Raw genomic sequence first — 18,724 nt, forward strand, 5'->3', positions numbered from 1 at the left:
TATGCTGCATTTAATGTAGCATGTGGACACATTTAATCAAGTTTGATATAATATATAGCAGATTTGCGAAAATGAGTTTTGGGGCCCAACTCTTTGATTGTCTTTGTTATCCTGTCTTGCCCACAAGCATGTGCCCAGCACCTTCAGTAAAAAGCATCATCCGTGAAGCTCACAGAGAAGCATCTCAGAGATGCAGTGAAGCTACAATTACAGAGTCTGCATGGCTACACTAAGCCCTTTTCTCACATGCTATGGTTGTTTGGTTTGGGGTTTTCGTGGGATTCCTAACAGTTGAGAGTGGTGGGGGCAGCTCCCTGACTCTTTTGCCTGCTCCTGGGGCTCTTTTTCTCCTCCTGGGTTGCCTTGCCCAAATTTGATTTGAGAGATTGAGCATCCAGCCTTGATATGAGGGATTGGGTTTCTTCTTATTGCATCTTGTTATGCTGTGTTCCGTTGATATCTCTGGGAGGCCTGCTCTTTTTTGAAGGGAAATAGAAGAACACTGGATCTTGGGGAGAGGATAGGTTGTGGAGGTGAGGGCTTAGAGGAAGAGAGGGAGGGGAGGCTATAGCCAGAATGTATTATATAAGAAAAGAATAGTGAAAACAATAAGTGCCAATGACTTCAGTACACTTGTCTGGACTCACATCTTGATTTTCAGGCAGTCTAGGTTCCAGCTTTCACCTCTAAGATCTAACAGTAATTATTTGAAACCAGTCACACAATGGAGTGTGTGCCTTCATGAAAGAATAAGGATGATATGACGTGATAAAAACCACTGAGAAATTAGCTCATTTTTATGCAAATGTTCTTATTACAAGAAAATGCCTTTGTGTCAAGAAAGAAGAATTGAGTAGCTAATCTGTGGATGGCTGAGAAATTGGATCTGGTATGGAAAATTATTCTTTCATTTGGTTATTTTAGTAGTTGTAATTTAGCTAGTTATAAAGATGCCAGGCAAGGAGAAACTTTGGATACAGCAAATTCTATGTTTGGATGGCCCATCCCTCATTTGTAGGTTATATGATTTTGAACAAGTTGTCTAATTCTGACCCTCGGTTCTAAAAGTTGCAAACCCACAACATAATAAATGATATATGAATTGTAACATCAAGTTGAATAACAATATATCTAACAATAGCAGGGAATCAAAAAAAAATGTTTCCACTGTAACATTTTGGAATGCAAATGTAAAATAGGATTGTCAGCAATACATTATTAGCCATTCCAGAAATGCTGGATGGTCCCTAGTATCCAAGCAGATTTGTTCATTTCTTCAAAATACTGGTGATAGGTCACATATATATCCTTTCTACATTTCCTCAGTCTCTGACTCCTTCTAATACCCAATTAAAAAGTACAACACAGCTCCTTCTGAAAGCTGGGGGCAACCACTGGAACCATAGCTGCTCAAGACTTCTATTAGTAAAACACTAGCTCTGATTATTCCTGATCTCTGGCATAGAATTGCTCATATAGATTGCTTTACATTATATTGACATTGCAAAGTGTCTAAGACTGCTGGGCAGTGGTGGTGCACGTCTGTAATCCCAGCACTCTGGGAGGCAGAGGCAGGCGGATATCTGAGTTCGAGGCCAGCCTGGTCTACAAAGTGAGTTCCAGGACAGCCAGGGCTATACAGAGAAACCCTGTCTCGAAAAAACCAAATCCAAAAAACCCAAAAAAAACAAAAAAAAAATGTTTAAGACCTGATAGGATCTAATAAGCCTTATTGTTGGCACCCAATGGCCAATGAATGAATGAATGCATGAACAGAACAGAAAAAAAGTAACTGAAGAGGGAAAGAAAGGGGAGACCAAGCATATATGTTTCTTTTCTGTTGCTGTGATAAATTACCATGAGAAAGACATCTTACAGAAGGAAGAGCTTATCTGGACTTATGGTTTTGGAGGGATAAGGATTCATCATGGTGGGAAGGCATGACCCTAGGTAGGCATGGTGGTTGGAGCAGGAAACTGAGCCATAGATCACACTGCAAACATGAATCAGGGAGAACAAACCGGAAGTAGGAAAAGGTTATGTAATCTCAAAGCAAGCCCTGCACCATCCAGTGACAATCTCCTTTCAGCAAGGACACACCTCCTAAACATTTCCACCAGCTGCTTCCAAACTGTACAACCGGCTGGAGATTGTTTAAATATCTAAGCCTATGGGGGCATTTCTCATTTAAACCACCATACCAAGTTACCTTCCTTTTATAATCTCCAGAGAAGGCAATTTGAGGGAGCTCAGACTCCTATGTTCCAACCACACAACTTTGAACATGCTTGGATTGGGGGAAAAGATTGAGTTCATAGTGGCGTTTACCTCACTCTGGGCTCTTAACATGGCACCATGACACATGATATAACATGGTACATGACATGATACATGACATGGGGCTGCTATTGTTGAACACTGTAGCCATTTGCTTGGTCAGGGCTTTGTGGAAAAATACTGCGGTTCCTATAAACTGGCTTTTAATATATTAGCGTTTAATAATAGTCACTGAGTAATAAGCTTAATGAACTTTGATGTCTCTGTGATAAACCACCATTACATTTAAAAAGGGATTATAGTAAGAGCAAAGTAATGGACAAGCTAAGCTTTTGGGTAGAAATTGTGTGAATTAAGATCTGAGTGAGGAAGCCCTATATAGGGTGAAGGTCTTCGTAGAGAGACAATGTGTGGAATAAAGGTGTTTGGAGATGCCAAAGAAAGCAAACTTTCGTGTCCTTGTAAATTTACTAACAGTAACTCTGTCCTGTTGACATATGGGTGGGTATGGCCAATTTTGGGATATTGGGACACATAAAAGTCAAGTGTTATTTTAGCTCATTAACTTTTAATGACATCATTTATTACTTTGGAACACTTTCTCAGATTGTATCACCCACAAAGCAGGAAATGATGGATGTGTATCTCTTTATACGATTCAGGCGAATGCTTCCTGTGCTCACAGTGCTACTCCCTGGACTACTCAGGATGAGACCAATAGGAGGCAGGGGTCCTGTGCAGCCCTCACTTGGAGTCGATTGTATGGCTTCCTGCTCTAATAAAGGAGCTATTCCACTTCGGTGCTGTGGTAGTTACTTTTCTGTTGGTGTCAAAAAACTCCAGGGTCAAAAGCAACCCAAGGAAGAAAGGGTTTATTTTAGTTATTAGGTCTACAGGTGATTCAGATCAGAGGGTGGGTGGGTGGGGGGCAATGGGGAGGATGGGTGAACAGGGAATTGAGCAAAAATTTCAAACCTCAAATCCTGCCTCCCAGTGATGTCTTCTCCCAGAAGCTTCTATCTCCTAGAGTTTCCATAACCTTTCCAAACAGGGCCAAATATTCAGATACATTTGTCTGTGGGGGACATTTAATATTTAAACCCTAATAATGTTACAGTGTCAAATATTAACCGTGTCCTTTTCTGAACCAAATCTGCTTACCTACTTCACAGAGTGACCCAGATCATGTTGCCCTAGTTGCATCCTTACATTTTCTAATTAAAGTCCTGGAATTAACTCCCTACAATCATTAGAGACATACTTAATACAAACTGTGGAAATAATTTTAGAAGAGCCTAGTCTTTTGTATTCTCTAATTGCCCTTAAAATTGAAGTTGGCTGGCTTTGTCAGTAGACACCTTTAATCCCAAGCACTCGGGAGGCAGTTGGCAGGCAGATCTTTGTAGATTTGTGGCCAGCCTGGTTTACATAGTTAGCTCTAGGGCAGCCAGGGCTACATAATGAGATTCTGTCTCAAGAAAATAAAATAAATAAATAAATAAAATAAAATAAAATAAAATAAAATAAAATAACAGCACCCTCCCCAAATCACAGTAGAATAATATAAAGTATGGGAAATAAAAACAAAAACTCCCAAAGTTTTGTTTGTGAATCCCTGAACCAGCCAGTACAGGTTGTCACAAACCTTGAGGACAAAGGAATCGAAGATCAGCCTCTAGAGTTAGACTTACTGGTGGGTTAAAGATGACCACAGGGAAAATGTGGAAAAAACAGACTTGTAAAAAGAAGAAAGCAAGGAAGGGCTGACTCTAGATACTGTCTGACTTCAAAATTTGAAGTCTTCATAGACATTTTAATCTAAATGTTTGCTTGAAAATGTTGACTGGATTTTTCCCACTGAAGTCAGTGCTTAGAAGATCAAGCGTAAGATCAGTCAGCCGTGCTGGTTATGGGTATTTCATTCCTCCTCCCCCAGGTCCCACAGCTCACAGGCTGTTTGTACACCACATTCAGGTTTAGGATTTAGATGTAAACCTGATTCCTCTTCCATCACCCACTCCTAGGTTTGCTTTGCTCTGTCACCTCTTACTGATCTCTCTAGATCTTATTTTATTTTTCCTAGTAAAAAGCAAGAAGGTAAAATTTAATCCCTTTGTTTCTCTTGTAAATATCAAATAAAAGGAAGAACACTGTTCTCCTTTGACCCTAGCCCCTCTCTGCGTCCTCCCCCGCCAGCCTTTGAGGGGGGCGTGGAATTCAGACCTCGGTGCTTGCCTCGACTGCCCACCTAGGGTGGAGCTCTCAGATCAAGGTGAAGCCCATTGTTCTTTAAGGACCTGCAGTTTCCCAGGGACCAGCCACCTGCTGAGCAACCAAACCAGTTTTGCTGAGGAGTTCCCAGCCTTTGGGGGAAGGGTCCCCCCAACACACACACACACACCTTTAAATTTGGAGCTCCCCATTAAACATCGAGCCTTGTCATCTTGGCTCCTTATTTCTCTTGCCTGTCCTTTCTATTTCAGTCCCGGCTTTCCTTCCAGGTGACCTCACTTCCCCATTGCTGTAGGTGGTTAGACGTCTCCTCCTTCAACTCCCCTTTTTCTCTTAAACCTCTCACCCCAGAAAGGTAACACCACAGGACTTCATTTGAATACTGATTCCTTGAGAGTCTTTTCCTTTTAGATTTGGAGTGGGGTCTACAAAGCCAGTATTTTATTGCCATAGAAACCGTGGGATTAAAAAGTGCTCCACTACGTTCATAGCAGCCTAATTTAAAATAGCCAGAAGCTGGAAAGAGCCCAGATGTCCCTCAACCGAGGAATGGATACAGAAACGGTGGTACATTTATACAATGGAATACTATGCAGCTATTAAAAACAATGAATTCATGAAATTCCTAGGATGGATGGAACTAGAAAATATCATCCTGAGTGAGATAACCCAAACACAAAAGAACACACGGTATGCATTCACTGATTAGTGGCTATTATTAGCCCAGAAGCTTGGAATACCCAAGATATAATTCACAGCTTCTTGAAGCTCAAGAAGAAGGAAGATCAAAGTATGAATACTTTGGTCCTTCTTAGAAGGGGGAACAAAATACCATTGGGAGGAAATACAAAGTGTATTTGGAGTGTAAGTCATGGAGCAGAGATTGAAGGAAAGACCATCCAGAGACTGCCCAACCTGGGCTTCCATCCAATATGCAGTCACCAATCCCAGACACTATTGTGGATGCCAACAAGCACTTGCTAACAGGAGCCTAATATAGCTGTCTCCTGAGAGGATCTGCCAGTGCCTGACAAATACAGAGGTGCGTGTTCACAGCCAACCATTGGACTGAGCACAAGATCTCTAATGGAGGAGCTAGAGAAAGAATCCAAGTTGCTGAAGAAGTTTGCAGCCCCATAGGAGGAACAACAATACGAACCAAGCAGTACTCCCAGAGCTCCCAGGGACTAAACCATCAACCAAAGAGTACACATTGAGGGACCCATGGCTCCAGCTGCATATGCAGCAGAGGATGGCCTTGTTGGACATCAAAGGGAGGAGAAGCCCTTGGTCCTGTAAAGGCTCCATGCTCCAGCATAGGGGAATACCAGGACAGGAAAGCGAGAGTGGGTGGGTTGGTGAGCAGGAGAAGGGGGGATAGGATAGGGTGTTTTCAGATGGGAAACCAGGAAAGGGGTAACATTTGAAATGTAAATAAACAAAATATCCAACAAATAAAGGAGTGAAAAACAAAACAAAGCAAAAAATGTTGCTCCAGAAATTAGAATTTAACTTGGGTATGATGTGATCTTTTTTTCTTCAGTGAATAATTTTCTTATGACTTACAAGTGTGAAAGTTGAGGCATAACTAAATTTAAAGACTTGCCTAAGACCAAAATGACACAACTCTGCCTTTTGGAACTTTTGAACGATGTTTTTTTTTCATCCTCCCTGCCTCAACTACCTAATATTTTGTTTTGCATATGTATTTCATTTATTATTTTTTTTAAAAAAGCTGCGACTTTGCCGTCTCATTTGCAGTTTGTCTGATTCAAGTTAAAGACATGAAATCTTGGGGAAAAAATCTTAAGATAAAAAGGAGGAACAAGTGGATTAAGTACTATATAATATTAATTTCAACAAAGGCACAAATAGATACCACATGATTACTTTTATTAAATATAGATTTTATCAAATATAGAGACTGTTGTGATCATAAAAGGGGTTTTGAGAATATGGTATACGGCGGTGTGGGGGAAGGGGTGCCCCAGAGGGCCCATGCCAAGGCATCCCTTCCCCTGAGGGACCAGACACACACCGACATGGTATAGAATAGAGTTTATGCAGGGCAGAGGATGGGAGTTGAGAGGGGTAGTGGAGGCAGAGAAAGGCAGAGACAGGGAGAGAGTAGAGAAGTGGAGGTCAGCCATGACCATATGGAGAGAGGGGGAGGGGAGGAGAACCCAAGAGGGACAAGAGAGAGGCTGAGAGTGAGAGAGAAGTAAGAGGGGAGTAAGAGAGTGAGGGAGTGTGTGTGTGTGTGTGTGTGTGTGTGTGTGTGTGTGTTGTGTGTGTGTGAGAGAGAGAGAGAGAGAGAGAGAGAGAGAGAGAGAGAGAGAGAAGGGGCTGTGCAGTCCTTTTTATAGTGGGCCAGGCCTATCCGACTATTGCCATGTAACTGTGAGGAGAGGCATACCTGGCTGTTGCCAGGTAATTGTGTGGTGGAGCTTAGACAGAACCCTAACAGAGACCAACTGAAGGAAAAGTCAGTCATTGGGGCAGCAAAGAGCCTTCCTCATGGACTCAATTTCTTTTAATCATACCTTGGTTTACTAAGGATACACCTAAATGAATAATTTATGGTAAATGGACTGCAAGGAATAGAGGCCAGAGAGAATGATGATGGAACCCTGTCCCCGAGTATGAAGAGTCTAGGATCTCCACGGTATGCTCTCCTCTCTGCTCTTCTACAGTTGACTCTCTTCCATCACATGACTGTTCTCCAGAGCCATGGACCAATATGAATCGCCATGATTGTGCACATATGTCCCCAGTTTCTTCATTTTCTTGTAGACACCAGGTACTATTAATATATTCAATTTCCCACTCTAGCTTACTGAAATAAATTACCATTTTAATTTGCAGTTATGCAATGAATTTTGTGGTTGAAACTATTTCCTTACAGTGCTAATAATTGCCAACACTTATTAAATGAATTCCTTGGGATAGTTATCTGCACACTCCCTTTTTTGGATTCCAACTTGTTTTCTGACTGTCCTGGTAAGGTGGGCTCTCTAATTACCCACATTGTACAGAAGAACCTGAGTTGTGGAGAGACCATTGATGTGCTCATAGTCACAGAGGTAAACCTTAGCTCTGTGGATAGGAGTTTAGAGTCTGAGTTAAGGGCCTGTGTTCTTTACTCTTCTGAGTCAAGATCCTTCTTTTCATGTTTCTTCTTCCTCTTCTTCTTCTTCTTCCTCTTTTTCTTCTTCTTTCTTCTTCCTCCTCCTCCTCCTCCTTCTTCTTCTTTCTTCTTCTTCTTCTTCCTCTTTTTCTTCTTCTTTTTTCTTCTTCTTCCTCCTCCTCCTTCTTTTTCTTTCTTCTTCTTCTTCTTCTTCTTCTTCTTCTTCTTCTTCTTCTTCTTCTTCTTCTTCTTCTTCTTCTTCTTCTTCTTCTTCTTCTTCCTCCTCCTCCTCCTCCTCCTCCTTCCTCCTCCTCCTCCTCCTCCTCCTTCTTCTTCTTCTTCCTCTTCTTCTTCCTCTTCTTTCTTCTTCTTCCTCCTCCTCCTCCTCCTCCTCCTCCTCCTCCTCCTCCTCCTCCTCCTCCTCCTCCTCCTCCTCCTCCTCCTCCTCCTCCTTCTTCTTCTTCTTCTTCTTCTTCTTCTTCTTCTTCTTCTTCTTCTTCTTCTTCTTCAGCTTTCTTCTGTTTATTTATGTAACAACGCTATGAAACTTTATTACCAAGGCCACAGATTGTGTTTCCAATGACTTGGATTAGTAGAAAGTCAAAGGTCAATGTGTAATAGGACAACATGGAATGACCATAATTTTAAGAAATTCTCAGGCCTATAAAATGATTATGTAATTACCTATTAAGAGTTATTTCATATGTTTTGCTTTGAGATGGATACATTTCTTGGCATTCTTCTTCAGTGTCCCAAAATAGACATGTAGATGATCTGTATGAAATTGTTTAAATGAATATGTAGTAGTTAACACTACTTAAGATATCCTTAAATACTTAGGAAAACAAAACATAATTTTACTTTTTCCAAGATGTAGTTGCTGAGAAAAAAATATTGCAGAATTTTAGCTGGCAGGAGATGTTTGTACCAACCAAGCAAATGAAATATTACAGAGAGGTTTCCAAGAAAACTTATCCCTGTGAGCTGTTGACTTCCCTTTTCCTGTTGACATAAGGTCACTGGCTCCAATTAATGTGGTCTGCTTCAGGTAATAAAACAAACTCCATACACCTCAATATACCTCTGACCTGTCTTTATTCACATTTTCTTGTTATTCACTATTTAACAAGTGTTTTATATTTGAATAATTTTTACTGAATGTGTTTAAAAGAATTAAAAAAATATTTTGCTTCATTTTAGTAGCAGAAGCCACCTATAATTCATACCCCACACACACACACTTGAGAGGCAAATGTACATTTTCTGTGTACATTTTGTCTTTAGATCTCTCTTACTCCTTCCTTCCCTTTTTCCCTCCCTCCCTCCCTCCCTCCCTTCCTTCCTTCCTTCCTCCCTCGCTCCTCCCCTCTGTCTACTTTATTCCTTTGATGCAAGGTGTACCTGAACTCAGAGGTCACTTTCTTTTGGATAGAATGGCAGTAGCTAGCCAGCCCTAACAATCACCCATGGCACTGGGGCTACAGCGACATGAGAGACCTGTTATATGGGTGCTGGAAGCTGAATTCAGGCCCTCATGGTTGTACTGTGAGCACTCTTAGCCACTGTACCATATCTCCTGTCCTCAAAGTTGCCTGTGTTAATGGTCCTTCAGTTTGCTTTCTGGGATCTTCCCCCATTCTAACATCTCCATTTCTGGTGTCATGCTCTCAGACTAGTGGTGGGTTTGGGGAAGTGGAATCAGGAGCTCCCAGGAGCTCCCTATCTTGGCCAGTACTTTGTCAAATGCTTGCTTTGACTAACAAGCTATTTCATTCCTATTTTTATTTAAATGAAAAATGATGTTGCTGTGGATTATGCACTCTTTATTCATCCCCACCACCCCTATTTCTAGACTTCCATCCGTTTTTATTATTTATGCTAGCTGCCTGTCCCACTTTGCTTTCCATTTCTGTGATAAATACCTCGATCAAAAGCAAACCAGGGAGGAAAGGGTTTCTTTCAGCTTACAACGTTTAGGCAAGTCAGGACAGGAACAAGAGATGAGAACCTAGAGTCAGGAACTGAAGTAGAGATCATGAGAAAATGTTGCTCACTGGCTTTCTCAGGTTGTTTTTTTCATATAACTCAGGACCACCTGCCCAGGGTAGGCACTGCCTACTGTGAACTGGGCCTATTCACATAACCATCTATCAAGAAAATGACCCCCAAATTGTCCATTGACCAATTGGATTGAGGAAGCATTTTCTCAATTGAAGTTCCTTCTTAGATGTTCTGAGCCTGGGGCAAGTTGACCATAACCTTCCCAGAACACTACCTAATCTTGACATTATATTTCTGTAGCTAAAAGTAAAGCAGAGAAAGAAATTATGCTCCTGCTTCTTCTCTGGACTTGAGGTTTGGATGATAAATGTCTCCCATAGGCTCAAGTATTTAACCCTTGTTTTCCTGGCTGGTAGTACTGTTTGGGGGAGGGTATAGAACCTTTACAGACTAGGCCTTGGTGGAGAAGTATGAGCTTTGAGATTCATAGCCACTTCCAGTCACTTGCTTGGCTTCCAGTGGGATAAAATATTACCAGCCAGCTTCCTGCTCCACCACCTGGTGCCTTGCCTTTCTCCCTCTCATGACCCCCTTCTATGGAAATTTAAGTCCAGATGAACTCTTCCGTAAGTTGCTTTGGTCATTGTATTTTATCACAGCACTGAAAAGTAACAGATAGGGTGGGTTTCTGGAGGGTGAGGCCTTTCATGGCTTTATTTCAGGGAATTAGGGAAAGGGACTTTTAGTGGTTTTACTTCTTATTCTTTCACCCTAAAGGTAGCCCACAGGCTACATTCCTCACCGTGGTATACTTCCTTTCACATTCAAGCTCTCATTCCCCTTTATATTGACAGTGTTTGTGCTGAAATGGCAAACATTGTTCCCCACAAAAGCACAGACATACATCTGCACACAGACCTACGTGCATGTCCTCACACATACATTTATTTTGAAAACAAATCAACCTTTGGGAATTGCTTTTCTCTAGAGAAAAACTGTTAATTGAAAATAAACTTACTTGGTAGAAGTTGTAAGTTTTCATATTTAGGAAAAGGGAAAATATTGGTTAAGGGGCATCAAAAGATATCTCAAAAATTAACACAGTGGTTCTCAACCTTTCTAATGCCATGGCCCTTTAATACAGTTCCTCATGTTGGGGTGATGCCCCAACCATAAAATCAATTTGTTGTTACTTCATAACTGTAATTTTGCTGCAATTATGTATCATAACATACATATCTGTCCTTTCTGATGGTCTTGGGCAACACTTGTAAAAGAAATGGTTGTTTGACTTTTAAAGAGGTTGAGACCCACAGGTTGAACATCACCAAGTTAAGAGTACCTCTTGTGCAGTCATTAGCCCCAGAATTTTGCTCCAGCATTCATATAAGAAACAGAGTGTAACTGCAGTTCTGAGGAATGAGACATGACACCACATTCTGGCCAAATGTATATGGGTCCCTTCTACCGCATACATGTGTGTATACATTACAATGCAAAACACAATACAAAAGTGTTTTGTTGCTTTTTTTTAACACACATAAACTACTGCATCTTTAAAACACATGTCAACTATCTTAATACGTTTTTGCATAATTTTCCTACCCAACTTGCTTCTTGGTCATGATTGCGCAGGAATAGAAATTCTGACTAAGACAAGGACATTATATTAAACAAGATAATACAGATTCAAAAGGCAAGTGCTATGTGATCACATTCATCTATGGAAATAGTCAAACTTACTATGTTATTATACATACATTTATAAAGGATAGAGGGATGATTGCTTGGGACTGGGAAGATAGGAAAGGACATTGCTCGAAGGATATAACATTTTAATTATATATTCTGGGATATAATATATAATATTAGTACAGTAACATTATTAATAAGAATGTACTGTTTCCTTGCAATTTGCTAGGATAGCATACTTTAAATGCATTCTTAACATACAAAGTGATAACGAGGTAAGACAGACATGTTAATTAGAGTGAAAGTGTTAATGACTTTGAGTGCAAAGGCATTACATTGTTTACTTTATATATATATGCATATTTTATTTGCTAGTTATACTTGAGGAAAGCTGGAGGAAATCACCATCTTATTGAATGAGAGGAACACAAATGTCAGGTAAAATAGTATTATATTTTTGTTATGTCTGTGAATGATACCCACTAGAAATTGGTAACAACTAAAATAAGCCTTAGCTTCCGAGGATCATGCTAGTCTAAGGGTGGCTTTGTACTTTACATTCCTCCCTGTCAGCTGTCATTAATTCTGAACATTTCCTCCCTTTGAATATGATATCTCTAAACAGCAGGAAAACACAAAGCAAAGGGAGAAAAATACGCAAGACATGTAGCAGCAAGCATTCTTGGAAACTGATACCCTTCACTGGCATCCTGTGAGATTTGAAGCAAATGTCTTAATTGAATGGAAATCAATTAGACACCCATTAAGGAGATGTTCCAGACTGTTGTTTTGTTCAGCAACAGCAGTTGCTGTGTTTTCTTGACCACACTGGTGGATATGAAGAGGAATGTGGAATGAAGTGGGTGGATGTGAAGACTGTGGTTGAGCTGTAAGACCTGGAGTTGTTATGATTTTATTCAAGCCATGGATACAAAAATAGCACTTGTTAGGATGTTACTGGGCCTGTTAGTAGGAGGAAGAAAGAAGCTAAAAGTGGGGGAGATCATAGCAAACAATATGGACCTATTTTCTGAGTAACTGTTTCTAAGCTTCTTTTGTACGATTTACCTTTAGTGAGTTTGATGGCACATGCATTCATTCAAAACTCTCCCAAATAAACTGAAGGTTTATATGGTTCATATAATGCTTTGTGGGCTTTGACGCAGCCTTTCTTATAGGCTTTGCATTCAAATTATATGCTAGCTATCCAATACCCAGTGTGCACTTCAGCTCAGTGATAGGCCAACCTTGAAGACAACAGTATGAAAATGGCGTGGTCAGCACTCCCAGGCATAGCCGTGAGGTGCCCCAATGAACCCCCCCCCCCAAGTTATCCCACTGCTCCTAATCAAGCCCCACAGGGAAGTTGTGAGTACAGGGGACTAGAGCTCTCTCTTTCTACATAACTAAGCAGCTTCACATAGTTTGCCATGTGTGCAAGCCTAATTAAACAGGTCAACTAGAACAGCCAGTGATACCATGGAGATTTGAGAGTATAGGCTACAAGAAGGGGCTTATTGGATCTAAGAGCTTGTGTTCTACAGTTTTAGGAACAAAATAGATCCGTAAGTAGCAAAGGGATTTATTTTATCATCCATGCTCTGGCTCTAATAGTCTTCATAATTCATTAGCTTAAAAAACCTCCACATAGGATACAGAGACTCTAGTTGAGTACCATTCAAGGTGTGAGGAAAACCTATAGGTGTTTATGTTTTATCTCTGAATGGGAACGTGGACTCTAGAGAAGCCATGTGTATATCATCTGGTCCTTATGTAGAAGGTCTGACATAAAGCCACTTCCTGTGAACATGCTCTTCTTCATGAAGGGCAGACAAGAATTCCCAGTGTCAGTGTTTGCTGGCATATGTCTGTATCCAGCTGTTTAGGAAGTCTCATTCTTTCTCTTTTGAGTCGGTGACTGGGGCTGTGCTCCAAGGGAACACATATATTATTTGGTGCCTTGTCTCTCTCTTAATGGCTCGCATGAAGCACCTCATCCTCCCAAGCGTGGTCTGACTCAGTATGTCATTTGGCATATGCATACCTGTCGAGTTTCAGCCTTGTTCTGTCATGCAGGAAAGTCTAAGCAGCATGCTGTTTACACTGCGCTGTGCTGACAGTTTCCTGTTCATTCAAATAACATCTGTGAGATTTGCATGGATTAATATTCAGATGACAGAAGTTGACTTTTTATTCAAATAGAGGGATAGGGTCTGGTTCCCTTAGTGAGGAGCTGGAACGGGAGATGTGTCACATCTCCTTGTTGGAATGAATCACCGTCCATTATTCTATCAAAGGTTTTCTATCTAGCCTGCCAATGTACTTAGGCTGAAGTCCCAGTAACGTTATAAAGAAAATATCAAGAGATGTGTAAATAACATTATGTTATTGGGAGATGGCACACAACTAATTACAAGCTTCATTTAATGTCTCCTCTGCTTATTGCACTTTTGGACTCTCCATGTCCAAAAATCCTTCCGCTTGTCCCATTCTTCACGGAAATGAAATAAAAGGGTCTGGGCAGGCTAGAACAATATCCAGCAGCAGAGCATGGTCTTGTTAGACATCAAAGGGAGGAGAGGCCCTTGGTCCTGGAAAGGCTCGATGCCACAGTGTAGAGGAATACCAGGACAGGGAAGCTGGAGAGGGTTCATTGGGCAACAGGGGGAGGGGAGATGGCTTATGGGCTTTTCGGAGGGCAGGGACCAGGAAAGGGAACAATGCAAATAAAGAATATATCTAACAGAAAAAAAGAGGTTGGTTTTGGTCAGTCAGGTTATGTGATCTGTGGCCTGAGAGACAGAGGAGGATGGTGACAAGAGCTGATGGGAACCAAAACTCAGAACAAAGGGCTGCTTTGAATGTGTTCAGTTGGGGGAGCTTATGGCTATATCTCCATGTTGGAAGATGGACCCTTTTCAACCAACTTCTTCTATACAAATGTAGACCTCAGCAGGGCTTGGAAGACATCAGTCATTAAAATGTAGCTGATTATAAGAGTCCTATTTGTGCAGCATAATCTTGGAAACTTAATGTGAGTTGCTTTTATAAAAAATCTTTTTATAAATGGCGAATCGTCAATGTGAGCTCACATATTAGCTTGAAATGTTTTGTATGGTATTTTCTAAGCCATTTAGAAGTAAGTTCCTGTCTGATGCTTTCTTTTCTTTATTTATACCCCTAATGCCTTCTCTGCCTCTTCTTGTCCTTATCCCAATCAAAATATTTATATGTTTTATTTTTAAGTCAGGACTCTATTCCTGTTCAGTGTATTAAAAGCCTGTAGACACTTTATTTTTTCTGGCCGAAGTGAAGTCAGATATTTTGAAATAATCATTTTGTTTTGCCTGAAATAAGCAAATACATGGATAACATATATTAAGTAATGATTTTTAAGGCATAATATGATCGAATCCAACAATTCTTGAGATAAGGGAAGGAGACAAGATGAATCCTACAGCTTTCAGTGTCATGGTATGCTGGGAGGCCAAACTCAGATATACTAGTGGGTTCTCTGTGTGGGAAATGAAAGTGTTTCAGCAGAAATAGGGATGCAATAGTCATATAGAGGACAGTACCCTATGGGGAATAATAAAGAATTTTCCCAGGTGAGTTATGATATACCATTGGAAACACTGATAGATGCTCTCTCTCAAGATTGACAAAGAGGCTAGGGAACATCTGAGACTCTGTGGTTCAATAACACCACAGCATTGAGGACAAAACCATTCCTAAAACATGAAGCACATACTTGTTTGGAGAAGAAATCATTATGACACCACGCCCATTTTGACTAGTCTCTGGGATTCAAGGGGACTTGACACCATGCCCATTTTGACTAGTCTCTGAGATTCAAGGGGACTTTTCCTTGTTTATGGTGTTGCAAAACCCATGACCTTGAATCACTCTTTTGTGATCTCTAAATTTTAATTTTATTCTGATGCCCCCTTTTGTGAACAGGTGTCTCAGAATAAAGAAACATATGCATTTAATGTTATTAATAGACTGGCAGTCACATTCCTGCGGAAGAAATGACACTCCAGGCAAAGTCTACTTGCCACTGAACATTTTAATCATTAATTAGAAATAAACACCTTTAGCCTTATGGTGATAAGTGGAACCTTTCCTATTTAAAGGTTATATTAATTATAAAGAGCAAGGGAAAATTAATTTATGCCAGTGAAACCAATGTTCAATTTCATAGAATAAGATTATCTTGTTTTATAACTTATTAGCATAGAAATCAGCATCAATATGTAAATACATGGCTGATATATCCAGCAAAGGTAGTTTTATGGAAAGCTTGCTTTTGCTGAGTGGAGTTGAAGATACCTTTTGTCTAGTAAGCATTTCTCTCCTCAGTGCCTCCTGACTGTGTTCTATCAGAGCAACGGGGGCTAGGATGCTGAGAAAATGCACTGAAGGACCACTCTCTACCTTTATTCCTTTTTAGAGTTGCTCTCAGTTCACGAAAGTTAAATTGAACAGGTGGAGAGGCTGAATCTCAAGTGGATTCTGTTTAGAAAAATGATAGGAAAGGAATCCCACTGGAGACAGTCCTGGCATCAGCACCAATGCCAGCACCAACGCCAATGCCAGTGTATGATGTTGTCATAGTACCATCCCAGACATCAGTTTCTTTGTGGGAAGTGTGTATTACCCCTGTATGAATAAGCATTCACCATATGAACATCCATGGCCATGTTGTGGGTGCTGATGCCTTAGTCCCATTGGAACAGCAAGGCCTTTCCCTGGTCCTAGCTCAGTTGTTGATGGACAGTTGACCTTTAGCTAAACCTGATATATGGAGAATCTACTCAGCACACCTTCTTCCTCCTGGATGACTGCTTCCTTGTGGAGACCTCCTACCGAGATTAGTAGCCACTTCCCATTTAGCTGCATAAAACTAAGGCATTTAATTGCCCAGCTGCCTTATTTTTTTCCCCATGGCTGTCTTTGATACTGTAGGTTTTTAGAAGGCTGAAACTTCTTCCTTTTAATGATTAATATACAATGCATGGACAGGACAGTGTTCCCACATTATTGATTCCTTAACCAACTCAGTGTCCTAATTTTGTCTAGTATCTTTATTAAATACTTTTTTATGATTCTGAGTTAGTGTTGATGATCTGCAGTTACTAACAGAAAACACCACATTGCTTTCTAATTTTTTATCTGGGAGCACAAAAAATAAACTGCCTTGTTTATTTGTCACAGCAAATATTTGAACAATACCCCAGAGGCCGTAAAGCTTCATTACATAACTTGTTATTTTTTCTGATTATTTCCATGTTTGGTAGGATAAACATTATTTAGGTTTTCAAAAATAATTGTTACCTACCATACAGAATCATTCTTAAAGATAGTCTTTTTCTGTTTTGTTTTGTTTATTAAAGAATTATTTATTAGATTTTATGTATGTGAGTACATTGTCATTGTCTTCAGACACACCAGAAGAGGGCATCAGATCCCATTACAGATGGATGTGAGCTACCATGTGGTTGCTGGTAATTGAACTCAGGACTTCTGGAAGAGCAGTCACTGCTTTTAACCATTAAGCATCTCTCCAGCCCTTGTTTGTTTGTTTGTTTTTTCAAGACAGGGTCTCCTCAGTGCAGCCCTGGCTGTCCTGGAACTCATTTTGTATACCCGGCTGGCTTTGAACTCACAGAAATTCCCCAGCCTCCTGAGTGCGGGAATTAAACATGCCAATGACAATTTGTCTGGGGACAACTAGGACAGAGTTGGCCACCCTTTCTCTACTGTCCTTTATTTGGAATCTATTATGGGAATGTCCTCTAGGATTTGAACATTTACACGTTGAGTGAGCTTTTCCCCCATTAGCCAGGGCTGGTGAGTAGCTGGCAATCCTGGATTAGGGATGTACCCAGGAGTCTTCTTCAGTGCACGGATGCAATGCTGGGGCTAAGGTAGTGCCTGCACATTCCTGGGGGATGGTGCTGCTCTCAATGGCTGATGTCTGTTGTGTCGGGAGGTCATCAGGCCCACATCCTCTCCCTACCTGTTATCATATCACGATGAGTTATGACCATATTCAGTGCTTTTACTCCAATTTCAGTTTCTGACACTTCAAAGAAAATAAACAGGTGTGCTGGGACCTGGAAAAGAACTTATTCTAGTATTCCTAAAATGACACTGACACCACCACCATTTCTAAGTTGTGGTGTATGGGGATAAACTCTAAGAAAATATCAGCAAGTCACCAGGATTATGTATACCTGGGTTCACTCTTCTCTGTATAGAAGGCATTTGGAAGAAACTTGTATGATAAAAGACAACATTTATGGGGTTAGATTCTGTTGTGGATGGGCCTGGTGCTGTTTGTATGTTGATGCTAATTCTGCTCTCCTGGGAGGAGCTGCAGACAAAGAGTGAGTCATACTTAGGTGGCTTCTTGTGAACCAATCCCCTAGTGGATAAAGGAGCCAATCACTGGGCGAGTAGGTGGGACTTCTGGGTTGGAGAGGGGAAGAGAGGAAGCAGGAGAGAGCTAGGCCCTTTTGGACAGGGATAGTGTGAGGACAATATGTAGCTATGAGTGTATCCTGGTTTCACTGGTGGATCCATCACCTCTGGAGGATTTAAATTTAATAAGGCTCACAGATTAGGATTTTAGTTGTTGTGCCCAGAGATTGAGTTACCATTGTTTTTTGAACTAAGTCTGGTGTGGTGTTTTTACTTCATGTGGTGGTTTGACTGGGTTCAAGAGAGAAAGGTATGGCAGCAAAGCGTGGGTTTTCCAGATGTGTACCACAAAGGCCATGGGGGATTTGAAGCACAGTTTTGGTGAGGTGGTGTAGTGGCTATTCCTGGTTGTCAACTTGACTATATCTGGAATAAACTACAGTCTAGAATTGGAAGGCTCACCTATGATCCTAATTTGGAGGCTCAGAGATAAAAGTTTCTGACCTGGATCTTGGCATGGAGACCTTGAAGCATAGTGGCTAAGACAAGGAGATCTCCGAGTTCAAGATCATTTGAGATTAAAGGCATGGATGCACACACCTTTAATCTGGGCCACACCCTCTGCTGGAGACCCACACGCCAATAATCTGGGCCACACCCTCTGTTGGAGACCTATAGCCTTTAATCTGGGCTACACCCTCTGCTGGAGATATATAAGGACATTGGAAGAAGGAAGATTTACTCACTCTTCCTTGCCTGCTTGCTTCTTGGGACTGAGAAACTGCTAGATCCTTGGACTTCCATTCACAGCTGCTGCTGATCATTGTTGGGGAGTTGGACTATAGACTGTAAGTCATTGACAAATTCCCTAACTATATAAAGACTATCCATACGTTCTGTGACTCTAGAGAACCCAAACTAATACAGAAATTGGTACCAGAATAGTGGGGTATTCCTGTGACAACCTGA

Source organism: Apodemus sylvaticus, chromosome 5, assembly GCF_947179515.1.
Source record: "Apodemus sylvaticus chromosome 5, mApoSyl1.1, whole genome shotgun sequence".
NCBI classification, from domain to species: domain Eukaryota; kingdom Metazoa; phylum Chordata; class Mammalia; order Rodentia; family Muridae; genus Apodemus; species Apodemus sylvaticus.